The sequence below is a fragment of the Procambarus clarkii genome, chromosome 34 (genome assembly GCF_040958095.1).
Source record: "Procambarus clarkii isolate CNS0578487 chromosome 34, FALCON_Pclarkii_2.0, whole genome shotgun sequence".
NCBI classification, from domain to species: domain Eukaryota; kingdom Metazoa; phylum Arthropoda; class Malacostraca; order Decapoda; family Cambaridae; genus Procambarus; species Procambarus clarkii.
In genome coordinates this window covers 39,211,653-39,230,336 of record NC_091183.1, presented here as the reverse complement: position 1 = coordinate 39,230,336, position 18,684 = coordinate 39,211,653, and the positions used below count along the sequence as shown (strand labels likewise).

General features: G+C 52.6%; 2 protein-coding genes across 2 annotated transcripts in view; one reads left to right on the top strand and one right to left on the bottom strand.

The window, feature by feature from the left end:
• trio (trio Rho guanine nucleotide exchange factor) overlaps positions 1-18,684 on the bottom strand; it is a 766,603-nt gene that overhangs the window by 572,040 nt on the left and 175,879 nt on the right. The gene's annotated exons all lie outside the window — the stretch shown is intronic.
• Positions 1-18,684, top strand: part of LOC123762089 (discoidin domain-containing receptor 2) — a 273,769-nt gene that overhangs the window by 89,757 nt on the left and 165,328 nt on the right. The gene's annotated exons all lie outside the window — the stretch shown is intronic.

The window sequence follows — 18,684 nt, the reverse complement described above, 5'->3', positions numbered from 1 at the left end:
GACGGCGCCTTGTAGTCTTAGCACCTAGGTAGTCAAATACCTAGGTTACAAGGTGTTGAACGAGAGAGGTTGCCTTAGGAACTCTGGAGGTGCTCTAGAATAGTTGGCTAACTGGGGACGGGATAACGGACTAGAGAGAGCTGTTTCCCCCGGCCTCGTTAGTTAACTGGGGGGTGGAATAATGGACAAGATAGAGTCATTTCCACCACCCCCCGTTACAATGATGGCAGCGGTGTTGAACAATGTTTAAGGTATTGGTGTTCTTTTAACATTGTTCAGTCCCACGTGTCTTTTTGCCGCTCAGGCGCTATCAGGGAGATCTTGACAGGTGTTTAATATTCGCGAGTTAGCGAACTTTTTTCAGGTTAGGAGATAGTGATTCTCTGGTGTTGTGTTTAGTGATTTTGTGAGTTTTGTGGTGTTCAGGGAATGTTCACCAGAACTTGCGTGTGTAGTGATTTATGTTAGTAATAAGATTTGGCGATTTGGGAACTTAGCGGTGTTGGTAGTGCAGGTCAGCTGAGTGTGACAGGTGACCTCGCATGTCCCACGGGGACACCCAGCCACCGCTGGTCTCCAGGTCAGTGGGGAGTGGCAGGTGTAGTTCTTAAGTAGGTTAAGTAGTGGTTCTGCTCAGATTATTGCGATCGACTGTTACTCCATTTGAACGCAATAACCCGAGGTGTACTGGTATTGTACAGCATGCTAGTGTGGACTAGTATGTCAGTAGACTTCACGTTGGGGACGCTCGACGTTAGATAGTCTGGTCACAGGGGTGACAACAGTTTGGAGTTGTTTACCGGCGGAGAAGCTAGGGAGACACTCTGGGTCACGTAGGTGGCTGTAGGTTAAGGGTGGGAGTAACGGTTAATTAAGTACTTAAGATTAGGAACGGTACAGTTAAGTTTAGGCTAGTGTTTTGTCTATTAGTGTTGATTTTTTTTTGTGACAAGTTAAAAGTAGTGATGACCTTATTCTCTCTTCTCTAACTTTACTCTGTTACTGTTTTATGTTCCACCAAGTCAATATCATTCAGAGTTAATTGAATTATTAAAAATTGAAGTGTAGTTGTTGCCAGGAGGAGAGCGGTATGATAGGACTGTGTAACCCTATACAAACGACAGGGTCACACAAACATCTTGGGAACACGTATTGTCGCCTTTCTGTTCATTTCACAGGTGGGAGCCAGAAGAGAGGAGAGACGCACATACAGAAGAGGGAGACGGCTGCCTTATACCACACTCACGGCTGTTCCTCACCACCACGACGACCAGCCCCTACCTGGATGTCAGGGCCACCACCACCACCACCACCCCAGGGGACCCCAAGATGCAGCCCTCTCGGTCGGTCAACATTGGTCTACCCAGTGGACCCCAAGACGGACGGACCCCAGTGGACCCCAAGACGGACGGACCCCCAGTGGACCCCAGGTCGTTCTGCAGACGACCCCAGACGACCCAGTAATGATGGAAGAGGAGCAACAACGACTCCAGTCTGTCCCACCAACATCGGTCTACCCAGGATGGACCCCAGGACGGACAGACCCCCAATGGACCCCAGGTCGCTTGTCAAAGACCCATGGGAGGAGGAAGAGAGAAGAAAGAAGAAAGAAGAGAGAAGAAAAGAAGAGAGAAGAAAGAAGAGAGAAGAAAGAAGAAGATAAGCCAAGCTGAGACACGATACCTAGTGTCCCTTGCTGGTGTCAGCATTATTGCATGGAGCGTAATTGCAAGACAGGATCGTTTGCCTTGACTGGCCGCCCCTCCTACAAGCATGTTGCTCTGTTGAGTGATTCTTCCTGTGTCATGCGGACTTGATGTGGCTGTCAGAAGTAGCTCTCTGAAGGAGGCGTGCTGGAGCAACAGGGAGGAAGAAGAGTAGGATGGGATTTCTACTGTTGGCAACTATATGAAGGTCTCGAAACTTGTAGTCCCTATAGCTGTGAAGAACCCCAATATACGTCTCTCATGGTGACTGACGTAGGGCCAATTACAGATCAGCTGGGACAACCGAATTCCACGGTCCTGTGCTCAGTTCAAGTAGTAACGGCTTTCGGGTTGACCAAGTGTTGTTGTGCGTTAACGACGGAGAAGCGACGGAGGCAGTTGTGTTGAAGAAATGTGGTACAGGATTATCTACAAGACCAAGCAGTGACGTCGCCCAGCCAGAGACAATGGACGTCTGTCTACATATTTCATTTTTTAGAGTAGGATGATGTATATTTGTTTAGCTAGGATGTATTTTTTTTTCGTTAATAAAGTTGTTGCACACAGCTAGCTTGCTTTAGCAGTGTTGCAAAAACTTTATTTCGGGGAGAAGGGGAGATGTAACACTGTAAAAGTGTTTGGGTTAGTTTATTTAAAATATATATAGAATATGAGTCACAGACGGATTTGGAAAGGCGCCAGTTGTCTGCCTGAGATCTCACACCTCAAAGCGTTAATGACCTCAAGTGACCTGAGGTCAGATCATGAGAATTTCACCTTGCTTCCGCTAAGCTCTTAATTGTAGTCTGGTAGCCTTCAAACAAGCCGACGTTTGAGGAGTGGCTTGGTAGTGCCGGAGGCTATCTACTTGTGGGCGGAGTTAGCTACTAGGTTCCCCAATATAAACTCGGAGAGCTATCCAGCATGGAGGATCAACAGACAGAGCAGCAGACGAGCCAGGAGAGCAGAGAGAAGACAGCCCTATCAGGGAGGCTGTCGGCCGGCAGGGCGGGAGTCTCTGTCAACTACAGACCCCCCCCCCCCCTCTCTATCCAGCTATAGGCAGAGACACTTGGTGAGTTGAGCATTAAGGTGACTTGGTCGTGTTTACATATGTTGTGTGATGATCAGGGGCAGTCAAGTTGTAGGGTTCTCAGATTCTTGGATGATGACTCACTTTGCATATTAAACTGGAACATTTTAATTGAATTGCTTAAGTTATGATATTTATCATGAAAAATATAATTGTTGAATTTATTATTTAAATGGTCTTTCACTGTGTCCCTAGAGTTGAGTTGAGGTGAGAAAGCCTCGGGGATTATTGGTTCCCTGATTTTAATGAGTACATGGTACAGAGGGAACATACTAATAATGAACTCATGATAACATCTTTGGTGAATATTGTGATACAGACAAGTTCCATTCCTTGTCTTGTATGTAATGATCATGAATGGATGGTGGCAGCATTTCGTCTTCTACTATCTACTCTTCTACTTCTACTATCTACTCTTCTACTTCTACCTATCTACACCTCTCCCTCCACCCTTCTCTAAACTTTCACTTTCAACTAATGACCCTTCTCGCTCCTCCCACCTCTCTGCCTCTCACCCCAAACCCTCACTAATTACTTCACTATTCATTTCTTTCCTTTCGTTTTCACTTATACGTTTGTGGCAATGATTCTGTATTCTAGAGTTCTCTCTAGAGTTTCGGGTAGCTGATCAAGTGACGGCGCCTTGTAGTCTTAGCACCTAGGTAGTCGAATACCTAGGTTACAAGGTGTTGAACGAGAGAGGCTGCCTTAGGAACTCTGGGAGTGCTCTAGAATAGTTAGCTAACTGGGGACGGGATAACGGACTAGAGAGAGCTGTTTCCCCCGGCCTCGTTAGTTAACTGGGGGGTGGAATAATGGACAAGATAGAGCCATTTCCACCACCCCCCGTTACAGGGAAGTGCCTTCCTTACTATTACTGAAAGCCTGAATTAACAACCTCTCCAGTACTGATATATATATAAAAAACTTGCCCCGTTACAGCTGTGAGTCGAGAAGTTAGAACTCAAAAAGTCTGAATTAACGAGGCGCTTTAGTCTGGAGTTTAGCCTTAATAAGCAGGGAACATCCACCTTAATAACTACCAAACACCCTGACTACATTAGCCTTTAAGCCTTGCTTATGAAGAAACTTTAATGACCACCAAAATACCCACCAGGAAAATTGACCAATAAACATCTGCGTTACTAAGTAATAACATCTGTACAGGTGTTTATGGAGGTAATCAAACACCTTACCATTAAACTTTACTTAGAAATAAACTTGGCCAACAATATAGGCAAATATAACTTGAGAGTTTAGTAGGAAATAAAGCCATTAGTGCTCAAACTGTTGATATATAACCCATTAGTGCTCAAGCTGTTGATATATAACCCATTAGTGCTCAAGCTGTTGATATATAACCATTAGTGCTCAAGCTGTTGATATATAACCATTAGTGCTCAAGCTGTTGATATATAACCATTAGTGCTCAAGCTGTTGATATATAACCATTAGTGCTCAAGCTGTTGATATATAACCATTAGTGCTCAAGCTGTTGATATATAACCATTAGTGCTCAAGCTGTTGATATATAACCCATTAGTGCTCAAGCTGTTGATATATAACCATTAGTGCTCAAGCTGTTGATATATAACCATTAGTGCTCAAGCTGTTGATATATAACCATTAGTGCTCAAGCTGTTGATATATAACCATTAGTGCTCAAGCTGTTGATATATAACCATTAGTGCTCAAGCTGTTGATATATAACCCATTAGTGCTCAAGCTGTTGATATATAACCATTAGTGCTCAAGCTGTTGATATATAACCCATTAGTGCTCAAGCTGTTGATATATAACCCATTAGTGCTCAAGCTGTTGATATATAACCATTAGTGCTCAAGCTGTTGATATATAACCATTAGTGCTCAAGCTGTTGATATATAACCATTAGTGCTCAAGCTGTTGATATATAACCATTAGTGCTCAAGCTGTTGATATATAACCCATTAGTGCTCAAGCTGTTGATATATAACCATTAGTGCTCAAGCTGTTGATATATAACTCATCAGTGCTCAAGCGTTGAAATTTAAGATTTAAAAGACAATTTTGAATGATGAGTTTTTGTATAATTGTGAAGACAGTTGAAGGTGGAGGTTTGATTGATTGAGGGAGTTCGAAGCCACTCACCTAGATGTCTCTGTCTGCAGGGTCGAACCTCAGCTCCCAAGTCGCACCTTTCCAACCTTTGTAGGGTCAATTCCATGACTGTTCTCTCGTTTCCAGACCGTAGTTATGTTGAAATGTCTGTATTGAGTTAGCCATTTACGTCTGCAGAATCGAGATATTTAGCTCTTGGACCCCGCCTTTCTAGCCGATCTATTTTTCCTCACGCTGCACGACCTCTCTAACACACTAGGTAGGTAGGCCTGGTCGACGACCGGGCCGCGGGGACGCTAAGCCCCGGAAGCACCTCAAGGTAACCTCAAGGTAGGTGTGTGTGGGTGTTTTCGCGTGCGTGCGTGCGTGCGTGCGTGCGTGCGTATTAGCGAGCTATGCTTGAAGAGCATCAATGAGACACACAGAAATCACACTAAGGTGATGCATCAAGGCAGATTAAGGCAGTATCTGGGATGCTCCCGGACGCAGGTTCGAATCCTCGTGACGGCCCTTGTGGATTTGTTCAGCATCAATGAGGTGGCTGAGAGCTATGAAGTAGAGAGTGACAGTGGGAAAGAGACACAAAGGGAGGTGAAGCAACACTGAGAGACCACTGGAGGAAGAGAGAGCAGGGGACCCACATGCTGGGTGGGACTGTCACCTCACAGCACCAACACCTAAATTACACTCCATGAATATGCCACAGATTCGATCAGCACCGAGGAGGTCGGAATAGAAAAGTGCAACAGAAAATCTTCCATGACAGATATTGTTGTATGGAAATTCTCTTCACATTCCATCTAGTGTTGACATCAAACTATTAATTACATTAATTAACTCCACAAGGCATCTTGTGAGTATTTTAAGGAGGCAAGCACCCTGCCCCATTATCCTATCAGAGAGAGAGAGAGAGAGAGAGAGAGAGAGAGAGAGAGAGAGAGAGAGAGAGAGAGAGAGAGAGAGAGAGAGAGAGAGAGAGAGAGAGAGAGAGAGAAGGATGGTGTGTTAGTGTATATATAAAAAGACAACGTCAGACCAAGCAACAGACGTGTACAGGTAGTGAAGACTGTGTGACAGTGATAGAGACAGGTGCGGGTAACAGGCCTCCTGCTGTTGACAATCCCTGCCGGATTTACCTCCAACACTACGTAGGTGTTGGGGCTCCCACAGTGGGTGAGAATAGGTGGGTGACGGGGCTCCCACAGTGGGTGAGAATAGGTGGGTGACGGGGCTCCCACAGAGCTGTTAATGATATTCCTGCCACAGTCTTGCCTGGACCAGACTCCCCCCCCCCCTTCTCCCCGCGCTATACAACATAAAAAATAGATAATTTGCTTGAGACAGTGAGAACACCGGTCACTGTAGCCGGCCTGTCGCTGCCGGCGGGAACTGTCTGCCGGCTAGCACCCCCCCCATCCCCCCCCCCCCAACACACACACACGACTGAATTCTTATGGCGGGAAGAGATAGCGTGAATGAGAGGGCGGTGTATTGACCATGGGAGAAAGGAGAACAGAGGAAGCGTGAGATAGATGTAGTGATCCACGAGGGTTCACTATGAAGACCCGGTCTCTAACAGATGTCTTAATGCGATTGGTTGCTTGACGAGCGATCACAGAAAGCGGGAATACACACACACACATACAAAAAGGTATATAAGAGTTACAGCGGGAATGTTGCGTGGTCGTTCTCACGTTTAGGTTTCCAGTCCTCTCTCACACCGTGACGAACGTTCAATGTCTACGCTGTTGTTGACCAGACCATGCACACTAGAAGGTGAAGGGACGACGACGTTTCGGTCCGTCCTGGACCATTCTCACAATCGACTTGAGAATGGTCCAGGACGGACCGAAACGTCGTCGTCCCTTCACCTTCTAGTGTGTGGTCTGGTCAACATACTTCAGCCACGTTATTGTGACTCGTCGCCTGCATCAGTACACTGTTACTGTACACAGTGTTACAAATGTATACTGTTACTGTCCACAGTGTTACAAATGTATACTGTTACTGTCCACAGTGTTACATATGTACGCTGTTACTGTACACAGTGTTACAAATGTATAATGTTACTGTCCACAGTGTTACAAATGTACACTGTTACTGTACAGTGTTACAAATGTACACTGTTACTGTCCAGTGTTACAAATGTACACTGTTACTGTCCACAGTGTTACAAATGTATACTGTTACTGTCCACAGTGTTACAAATGTATACTGTTACTGTCCAGTGTTACAAATGTACACTGTTACTGTACACAGTGTTACAAATGTACACTGTTACTGTCCACAGTGTTACAAATGTACACTGTTACTGTCCACAGAGTTACAAATCTACGCAGTTACTGTACAGTGTGTTACAAATGTACGCTGTTACCGTACAGTGTTACAAATGTACACTGTTACTGTACCCAGTGTTACAAATGTACACTGTTACTGTACAGTGTGTTACATATGTACACTGTTACTGTACCCAGTGTTACAAATGTACACTTACTGTCTACAGTGTTACAAATGTACAATGTTACTGTACACAGTGTTACAAATGTTCACTGTTACTGTACACAGTGTTACAAATGTACACTGTTACTGTCTACAGTGTTACAAATGTACACTGTTACTGTACACAGTGTTACAAATGTACACTGTTACTGTCCACAGTGTTACAAATGTACGCTGTTACTGTACACAGTGTTACAAATGTACGCTGTTACTGTCCACAGTGTTACAAATGTACACTTACTGTACCCAAGCCCGCCAACTAGACCAGCCCTGCTAACCTATCTGAGGCGCACACGCCTGAAAAACATTCATTGTCAGAGGTTTTATTTCCACTGCAACATTCAATTCATTAGGTTGTTTACCCTTGCGTACAAATATAGATGTTTTTAGCGTGAGGTCACGAGGCCAGCACAGAGGCCGGAGGTTGATGGTTGTTGGGGGGGGGGATATATCAGGGGGGGAGGGAGGATATATCAGGGGGGAGGGAGGATATATCAGGGGGGAGGGAGGATATATCAGGGGGGGAGGGAGGATATATCAGGGGGGGAGGGAGGATATATCAGGGGGGGGAGGGTGGATATATCAGGGGGGAGGGAGGATATATCAGGGGGGAGGGAGGATATATCAGGGGGGAGGGAGGATATATCAGGGGGGAGGGAGGATATATCAGGGGGGAGGGAGGATATATCAGGGGGGAGGGAGGATATATCAGGGGGGGAGGGTGGATATATCAGGGGGGAGGGAGGATATATCAGGGGGGAGGGAGGATATATCAGGGGGGAGGGAGGATATATCAGGGAGGAGGGAGGATATATCAGGGGGGAGGGAGGATATATCAGGGGGGAGGGAGGATATATCAGGGGGGGAGGGAGGATATATCAGGGGGGAGGGAGGATATATCAGGGGGGGAGGGTGGATATATCAGGGGGGAGGGAGGATATATCAGGGGGGAGGGAGGATATATCAGGGGGGAGGGAGGATATATCAGGGAGGAGGGAGGATATATCAGGGGGGAGGGAGGATATATCAGGGGGGAGGGAGGATATATCAGGGGGGGAGGGAGGATATATCAGGGGGGAGGGAGGATATATCAGGGGGGGAGGGTGGATATATCAGGGGGGAGGGAGGATATATCAGGGGGGAGGGAGGATATATCAGGGGGGGGAGGGTGGATATATCAGGGGGGAGGGAGGATATATCAGGGGGGAGGGAGGATATATCAGGGGGGAGGGAGGATATATCAGGGGGGAGGGAGGATATATCAGGGGGGGAGGGAGGATATATCAGGGGGGGAGGGAGGATATATCAGGGGGGAGGGAGGATATATCGGGGGAGGGAGGATATATCAGGGGGGAGGGAGGATATATCAGGGGGGGAGGGAGGATATATCAGGGGGGAGGGAGGATATATCAGGGGGGGAGGATATATCAGGGGGGGAGGGAGGATATATCAGGGGGGAGGGAGGATATATCAGGGGGGGAGGGTGGATATATCAGGGGGGAGGGAGGATATATCAGGGGGGGAGGGAGGATATATCAGGGGGGGAGGGAGGATATATCAGGGGGGAGGGAGGATATATCAGGGGGGGAGGATATATCAGGGGGGAGGGAGGATATATCAGGGGGGGGAGGGAGGATATATCAGGGGGGGAGGGAGGATATATCAGGGGGGAGGGAGGATATATCAGGGGGGAGGGAGGATATATCAGGGGGGAGGGAGGATATATCAGGGGGGAGGGAGGATATATCAGGGGGGAAGGAGGATATATCAGGGGGGAGGGAGGATATATCAGGGGGAAGGAGGATATATCAGGGGGGAGGGAGGATATATCAGGGGGGAGGGAGGATATATCAGGGGGGAAGGAGGATATATCAGGGGGGAGGGAGGATATATCAGGGGGGAGGGTGGATATATCAGGGGGGAAGGAGGATATATCAGGGGGGAGGGAGGATATATCAGGGGGGAGGGAGGATATATCAGGGGGGAAGGAGGATATATCAGGGGGGAGGGAGGATATATCAGGGGGGAGGGTGGATATATCAGGGGGGAGGGAGGATATATCAGGGAGGAGGGAGGATATATCAGGGGGGAGGGAGGATATATCAGGGGGAGGAAGGCTGTCAAGGGAGAGGCTGGGAAGGGAGGGAGAGAGAATGGAAAGGTTGAGAGGAAGAGACATGCGCTGTAGAGACATTACCTTCCCATAAGGACAGATGGATCATTATTAGTAACATCTTTATTAACAAAATGTAATTACAATTTTGCCTAATATGAAGATTTCAACTAAGTGTTATTAAAGTGAGGACAGGTGGAGAGGCATACGTCCCCCCACACAGTGGTGGAGAGGCATACGTCCCCCCACACAGTGGTGGAGAGGCATACGTCCCCCCACACAGTGGTGGAGAGGCATACGTCCCCCCACACAGTGGTGGAGAGGCATACGTCCCCCCACACAGTGGTGGAGAGGCATACGTCCCCCCACACAGTGGTGGAGAGTGCGGCTGGCAGATATTAAAGTGAGGACAGGTGGAGAGGCATACGTCCCCCCACACAGTGCTGGAGAGTGCGGCTGGCAGATATTAAAGTGAGGACAGGTGGAGAGGCATACGTCCCCCCACACAGTGGTGGAGAGTGCGGCTGGCAGATATTAAAGTGAGGACAGGTGGAGAGGCATACGTCCCCCCACACAGTGTTGGAGAGGCATACGTCCCCCCACACAGTGCTGGAGAGGCATACGTCCCCCCACACAGTGGTGGAGAGGACTACGTCCCCCCACACAGTGGTGGAGAGGCCTACGTCCCCCCACACAGTGGTGGAGAGGCATACGTCCCCCCACACAGTGGTGGAGAGGCATACGTCCCCCCACACAGTGCTGGAGAGGCATACGTCCCCCCACACAGTGCTGGAGAGGCATACGTCCCCCCACACAGTGGTGGAGAGGACTACGTCCCCCCACACAGTGCTGGAGAGGCATACGTCCCCCCACACAGTGGTGGAGAGGACTACGTCCCCCCACACAGTGGTGGAGAGGCATACGTCCCCCCACACAGTGGTGGAGAGGCATACGTCCCCCCACACAGTGGTGGAGAGGCATACGTCCCCCCACACAGTGCTGGAGAGGCATACGTCCCCCCACACAGTGCTGGAGAGGCATACGTCCCCCCACACAGTGCTGGAGAGGCATACGTCCCCCCACACAGTGCTGGAGAGGCATACGTCCCCCCACACAGTGCTGGAGAGGCATACGTCCCCCCACACAGTGGTGGAGAGGCATACGTCCCCCCACACAGTGTTGGAGAGGACTACGTCCCCCCACACAGTGTTGGAGAGGACTACGTCCCCCCACACAGTGTTGGAGAGGCATACGTCCCCCCACACAGTGTTGGAGAGGACTACGTCCCCCCACACAGTGTTGGAGAGGCATACGTCCCCCCACACAGTGGTGGAGAGGCATACGTCCCCCCACACAGTGGTGGAGAGGACTACGTCCCCCCACACAGTGGTGGAGAGGCATACGTCCCCCCACACAGTGTTGGAGAGGCATACGTCCCCCCACACAGTGGTGGAGAGGCATACGTCCCCCCACACAGTGGTGGAGAGGACTACGTCCCCCCACACAGTGTTGGAGAGGCATACGTCCCCCCACACAGTGCTGGAGAGGCATACGTCCCCCCACACAGTGGTGGAGAGGCATACGTCCCCCCACACAGTGCTGGAGAGGACTACGTCCCCCCACACAGTGGTGGAGAGGCATACGTCCCCCCACACAGTGGTGGAGAGGCATACGTCCCCCCACACAGTGGTGGAGAGGCATACGTCCCCCCACACAGTGCTGGAGAGGCATACGTCCCCCCACACAGTGCTGGAGAGGCATACGTCCCCCCACACAGTGCTGGAGAGGCATACGTCCCCCCACACAGTGGTGGAGAGGCATACGTCCCCCCACACAGTGCTGGAGAGGACTACGTCCCCCCACACAGTGGTGGAGAGGCATACGTCCCCCCACACAGTGCTGGAGAGGACTACGTCCCCCCACACAGTGTTGGAGAGGCATACGTCCCCCCACACAGTGCTGGAGAGGCATACGTCCCCCCACACAGTGGTGGAGAGGCATACGTCCCCCCACACAGTGGTGGAGAGGACTACGTCCCCCCACACAGTGGTGGAGAGGACTACGTCCCCCCACACAGTGGTGGAGAGGACTACGTCCCCCCACACAGTGGTGGAGAGGCATACGTCCCCCCACACAGTGGTGGAGAGGACTACGTCCCCCCACACAGTGGTGGAGAGGACTACGTCCCCCCACACAGTGGTGGAGAGGACTACGTCCCCCCACACAGTGGTGGAGAGGACTACGTCCCCCCACACAGTGGTGGAGAGGCATACGTCCCCCCACACAGTGGTGGAGAGGACTACGTCCCCCCACACAGTGGTGGAGAGGCATACGTCCCCCCACACAGTGGTGGAGAGGCATACGTCCCCCCACACAGTGGTGGAGAGGCATACGTCCCCCCACACAGTGGTGGAGAGGCATACGTCCCCCCACACAGTGGTGGAGAGGCATACGTCCCCCCACACAGTGGTGGAGAGGCATACGTCCCCCCACACAGTGGTGGAGAGTGCGGCTGGCAGATATTAAAGTGAGGACAGGTGGAGAGGCATACGTCCCCCCACACAGTGGTGGAGAGGACTACGTCCCCCCACACAGTGGTGGAGAGGCATACGTCCCCCCACACAGTGGTGGAGAGGACTACGTCCCCCCACACAGTGGTGGAGAGGACTACGTCCCCCCACACAGTGGTGGAGAGGACTACGTCCCCCCACACAGTGGTGGAGAGGACTACGTCCCCCCACACAGTGGTGGAGAGTGCGGCTGGCAGATATTAAAGTGAGGACAGGTGGAGAGGCATACGTCCCCCCACACAGTGTTGGAGAGGCATACGTCCCCCCACACAGTGCTGGAGAGGCATACGTCCCCCCACACAGTGGTGGAGAGGACTACGTCCCCCCACACAGTGGTGGAGAGGCCTACGTCCCCCCACACAGTGGTGGAGAGGCATACGTCCCCCCACACAGTGGTGGAGAGGCATACGTCCCCCCACACAGTGCTGGAGAGGCATACGTCCCCCCACACAGTGCTGGAGAGGCATACGTCCCCCCACACAGTGGTGGAGAGGACTACGTCCCCCCACACAGTGCTGGAGAGGCATACGTCCCCCCACACAGTGGTGGAGAGGACTACGTCCCCCCACACAGTGGTGGAGAGGCATACGTCCCCCCACACAGTGGTGGAGAGGCATACGTCCCCCCACACAGTGGTGGAGAGGCATACGTCCCCCCACACAGTGCTGGAGAGGCATACGTCCCCCCACACAGTGCTGGAGAGGCATACGTCCCCCCACACAGTGCTGGAGAGGCATACGTCCCCCCACACAGTGCTGGAGAGGCATACGTCCCCCCACACAGTGCTGGAGAGGCATACGTCCCCCCACACAGTGGTGGAGAGGCATACGTCCCCCCACACAGTGTTGGAGAGGACTACGTCCCCCCACACAGTGTTGGAGAGGACTACGTCCCCCCACACAGTGTTGGAGAGGCATACGTCCCCCCACACAGTGTTGGAGAGGACTACGTCCCCCCACACAGTGTTGGAGAGGCATACGTCCCCCCACACAGTGGTGGAGAGGCATACGTCCCCCCACACAGTGGTGGAGAGGACTACGTCCCCCCACACAGTGGTGGAGAGGCATACGTCCCCCCACACAGTGTTGGAGAGGCATACGTCCCCCCACACAGTGGTGGAGAGGACTACGTCCCCCCACACAGTGTTGGAGAGGCATACGTCCCCCCACACAGTGCTGGAGAGGCATACGTCCCCCCACACAGTGGTGGAGAGGCATACGTCCCCCCACACAGTGCTGGAGAGGACTACGTCCCCCCACACAGTGGTGGAGAGGCATACGTCCCCCCACACAGTGTTGGAGAGGCATACGTCCCCCCACACAGTGGTGGAGAGGCATACGTCCCCCCACACAGTGGTGGAGAGGACTACGTCCCCCCACACAGTGTTGGAGAGGCATACGTCCCCCCACACAGTGCTGGAGAGGCATACGTCCCCCCACACAGTGGTGGAGAGGCATACGTCCCCCCACACAGTGCTGGAGAGGACTACGTCCCCCCACACAGTGGTGGAGAGGCATACGTCCCCCCACACAGTGCTGGAGAGGACTACGTCCCCCCACACAGTGGTGGAGAGGCATACGTCCCCCCACACAGTGGTGGAGAGGCATACGTCCCCCCACACAGTGGTGGAGAGGCATACGTCCCCCCACACAGTGCTGGAGAGGCATACGTCCCCCCACACAGTGGTGGAGAGGCATACGTCCCCCCACACAGTGGTGGAGAGGCATACGTCCCCCCACACAGTGCTGGAGAGGCATACGTCCCCCCACACAGTGCTGGAGAGGCATACGTCCCCCCACACAGTGGTGGAGAGGCCTACGTCCCCCCACACAGTGGTGGAGAGGCATACGTCCCCCCACACAGTGGTGTAGAGGCATACGTCCCCCCACACAGTGGTGTAGAGGCATACGTCCCCCCACACAGTGGTGTAGAGGCATACGTCCCCCCACACAGTGGTGTAGAGGCATACGTCCCCCCACACAGTGGTGTAGAGGCATACGTCCCCCCACACAGTGGTGTAGAGGCATACGTCCCCCCACACAGTGCTGGAGAGGCATACGTCCCCCCACACAGTGGTGTAGAGGCATACGTCCCCCCACACAGTGCTGGAGAGGCATACGTCCCCCCACACAGTGGTGGAGAGTGCGGCTGGCAGAGCCCTAACACCACCAAGGTCACACTGAAAAAAATATATGCCAATAAAAGTTACGTTTCGCTTTAATCTTCATAACATATTTTTACCAGCGTTAAAATATCGGTCGGCCTGCTAGCTACAGCCGCCTCGCCCCGTCAACATGTTTTTTTTTATCGCGGACGACTGAGCGGGTACAGTGGGGTGGGTACAGTGGGGAGGATACAGTGGGTCGGGTACAGTGGGGCGGGTACAGTTGGGCGGGTACAGTGGTGAGGGTACAGTGGGGCGGGTACAGTGGGGCGGGTACAGTGGGGCGGGTACAGTGGGGCGGGTACAGTGGGGCGGGTACAGTGGGGCGGGTACAGTGGGGCGGGTACAGTGGGGCGGGTACAGTGGGGCGGATACAGTGGGGCGGGTACAATGGGGCGGGTACAGTGGGGCGGGTACAGTGGGGCGGGTACAGTGGGGCGGGTACAGTGGGGGCGGGTACAGTGAGGCGGGTACAGTGGGGCGGGTACAGTGGTGAGGGTACAGTGAGGCGGGTACAGTGGGTCGGGTACAGAGGGTCGGGTACAGTGGGGCGGGTACAGTGGGGCGGGTACAGTGGGGCGGGTACAGTGGGGCGGGTACAGTGGGGCGGGTACAGTGGGGCGGGTACAGTGGGGCGGGTACAGTGGGGCGGGTACAGTGAGGCGGGTACAGTGGGGCGGGTACAGTGAGGCGGGTACAGTGGGGCGGGTACAGTGAGGCGGGTACAGTGGGGCGGGTACAGTGGGTCGGGTACAGTGGGGCGGGTACAGTGGGGCGGGTACAGTGGGGCGGGTACAGTGAGGCGGGTACAGTGGGGCGGGTACAGTGAGGCGGGTACAGTGGGGCGGGTACAGTGAGGCGGGTACAGTGGGGCGGGTATAAAGGGTCGGAGCCACCACCTATGTTAACCGGAGTCGACTGACTGATGGGTAATTTACCCAGCAACGAAATACAAAAATTAAATATAAAATGAAAAAAAAAAAAAAAAGGAAATAGACATGTGGGAAGACTAGTACGGTGGCCAGCTGTCACGCACCAGCTGTGTGTTGTGTCACGCACCAGCTGTGTGTTGTGTCACGCACCACCTGTGTGTTGTGTCACGCACCACCTGTGTGTTGTGTCACGCACCACCTGTGTGTTGTGTCACGCACCACCTGTGTGTTGTGTCACGCACCACCTGTGTGTTGTGTCACGCACCACCTGTGTGTTGTGTCACGCACCACCTGTGTGTTGTGTCACGCACCACCTGTGTGTTACATTAGCGTGACCTAGTGCCAAGGAGCGGCCACTGACGTGGCACCTGGAGACACGACCAGGCACTTGTGTGACCTTCCTTAACCTGTTGAGACTAAGAGCAGCAGTTGCCAGCACCCAAAGGCAGGTGACCTCACCCGTAAAAGGTAGTCACCAAAGGGGAAGGAACTGCTTGAAACAACTGGAAAGTTTAACATATTTGTTTCCTATTGGTAAATTTGAATTAATATTATTATATAATATTAGGAACATGAATTACTGACTCATGTTAGTTCAGTTTAGGTTAAGAGAGGTTAGGTTAGGGTTGGTCATATTCCTACGTTAGTTTTAAATCAAATTAAAAAAAAGATATATTATATAAAGTAATCGAAAGCTTTATCATTTGACAAGAAATAGAAAAATGTTTACCTTCAGGAAAACTCACCTTATTAGGCAAACCGGCTCTTGCATACTAGGCCAAGTAGTACGTTTTGGCTATTAGGAACAATATATATATATATATATATATATATATATATATATATATATATATATATATATATATATATATATATATATACGTACCAAGACAGAGGAGATATAAAGAGGGGCAGCGGTGCATACATACATTTCCTTGTTTAAGGGACAGGACTCTGGGAGCAGAGTGTGTTGGCCACATTCCAGCAGTCAAGGTCGCTGGCGTCCCTCTCTGTGCTCTCTTTCTCTCCCTGAAAGAGTGTATGTGTGTCCTCTGTGTGTCTCTATACCTCAGTTTCTGTTTCCGCTCTGTCTCTCTCTTTCTGTCTCCTCTCTTGCTCTCGGTCCCTGCAGGCTGCCTGTGGCCCCCAGGGTCCTCCCCCAGCAGTGTTGGGGGTGGGTGGCTGCCTGCGGCCCCCAGGGTCCTCCCCCAGCAGTGTTAAGGGTGGGTGGCTGCCTGCGGCCCCCAGGGTCCTCCCCCAGCAGTGTTAAGGGTGGGTGGCTGCCTGCGGCCCCCAGGGTCCTCCCCCAGCAGTGTTGGGGGTGGGTGGCTGCCTGCGGCCCCCAGGGTCCTCCCCCAGCAGTGTTGAGGGTGGGTGGCTGCCTGCGGCCCCCAGGGTCCTCCCCCAGCAGTGTTGGAGGTGGGTGGCTGCCTGCGGCCCCCAGGGTCCTCCCCCAGCAGTGTTGGGGGTGGGTGACTGCCTGCGGCCCCCAGGGTCCTCCCCCAGCAGTGTTGGGGGTGGGTGACTGCCTGCGGCCCCCAGGGTCCTCCCCCAGCAGTGTTGGGGGTGGGTGGCTGCCTGCGGCCCCCAGGGTCCTCCCCCAGCAGTGTTGGGGGTGGGTGGCTGCCTGTGGCCCCCAGGGTCCTCCCCCAGCAGTGTTGGGGGTGGGTGGCTGCCTGCGGCCCCCAGGGTCCTCCCCCAGCAGTGTTGGGGGTGGGTGGCTGCCTGTAACGCGGCACAAGACGGAAGGCTCACCCACTGCAGCCCGCATCGCTTTGAGAGAGAAAAAGTTAGTGTTTACCAGTCTTGTTTAGCGTGGCCCTCTGGTGTCACGCCGGCACCACTGACTGCTCCGCGGGGGAGACAGAGTGGTGCCAGGCTGTCCCACTGGTGGCACAGTAGTGTCTTATTGTCTTTCTGGTGGCAGGGTGCCTCAGTGGTGATAGTGGTGATAGAGGTGTCAGGGTGCCTCAGTGGTGATAGTGGTGTCAGGGTAACAGTAGGCAAGGGAGCGAGGTGGTTCTCTCGCCTTAGGTCTTTACATAATAGAGTACAGCTCTTAGCTGAACTCTATCACACACACCACCACATTTATTTATTCAGTAAATTCGCCAACGCCGGCTACGAATCTGGAGAAGAAAAAATAACTAGCCAGTAGTTGGACAATTTCAAGGCATCAATCATGTAACATCCACAGCTCCTTCGTGGGTCCTGAGTACGAGGATATCGTCTCCTGTCATTCCTCGCTCACCACCCGCCTGCTGCCCCTCGCCCACATGGAGCAACATGCAACATGCAACACCTGCCACTCAACATTCATCAGTGGCAGGTGTTGCACTAACGTTATTCGAAACTTTAACATCAAAATGGACTATACTGAAACAGATCCAGACGATAACTATGATTTACCACCCATTGAACTTAAAGCCGCACTCACGATAGATGGAGCATACTCCGGCGAGGATGGTATACCATACTATGAGTACTGGCTGACCTTCACAACAGTCCTCTGCCAGAACTGTTCAAGCAGACTGTCGTATCAGCCGCTGGACACAGGTACTCGTCATACACACATACCACAACCAAGTTCCACAAACACAAACCCGTTTCACTGGCATCCTGTATGTGCCAAGCTCTTGACATGAATATACTCTGTATTGACATACGGGAGTGCATAATAAAATTTAAATAATGTGGTATATCCATGGCAAAATACTGAAGCCGTACGATGGAATCGAACCCTCGTCCATGAACGATAGTCCCTGAAGAGTTAGGGATGCTGGATCAGCTTCACTATTTTCTCAGATGGAGATCTCTGTACCACACAGCCAGCTCTTCACTGCGTAGCCCTTTATGTGGGGGAGGGCAGCCCTTTATGTGGTGGAGGGCAGCCCTTCATGTGGTGGAGGGCAGCCCTTTATGTGGTGGAGGGCAGCCCTTTATGTGGTGGAGGGCAGCCCTTTATGTGGTGGAGGGCAGCCCTTTATGTGGTGGAGGGCAGCCCTTTATGTGGTGGAGGGCAGCCCTTTATGTGGTGGAGGGCAGCTCTTCATGTGGTGGAGGGCAGCCCTTTATGTGGTGGAGGGCAGCCCTTCATGTGGTGGAGGGCAGCCCTTTATGTGGTGGAGGGCAGCCCTTTATGTGGTGGAGGGCAGCCCTTTATGTGGTGGAGGGCAGCCCTTTATGTGGTGGAGGGCAGCCCTTTATGTGGTGGAGGGCAGCCCTTTATGTGGTGGAGGGCAGCCCTTTATGTGGTGGAGGGCAGCTCTTCATGTGGTGGAGGGCAGCCCTTTATGTGGTGGAGGGCAGCCCTTTATGTGGTGGAGGGCAGCCCTTTATGTGGTGGAGGGCAGCCCTTTATGTGGTGGAGGGCAGCTCTTCATGTGGTGGAGGGCAGCCCTTTATGTGGTGGAGGGCAGCCCTTCATGTGGTGGAGGGCAGCCCTTTATGTGGTGGAGGGCAGCTCTTCATGTGGTGGAGGGCAGCCCTTTATGTGGTGGAGGGCAG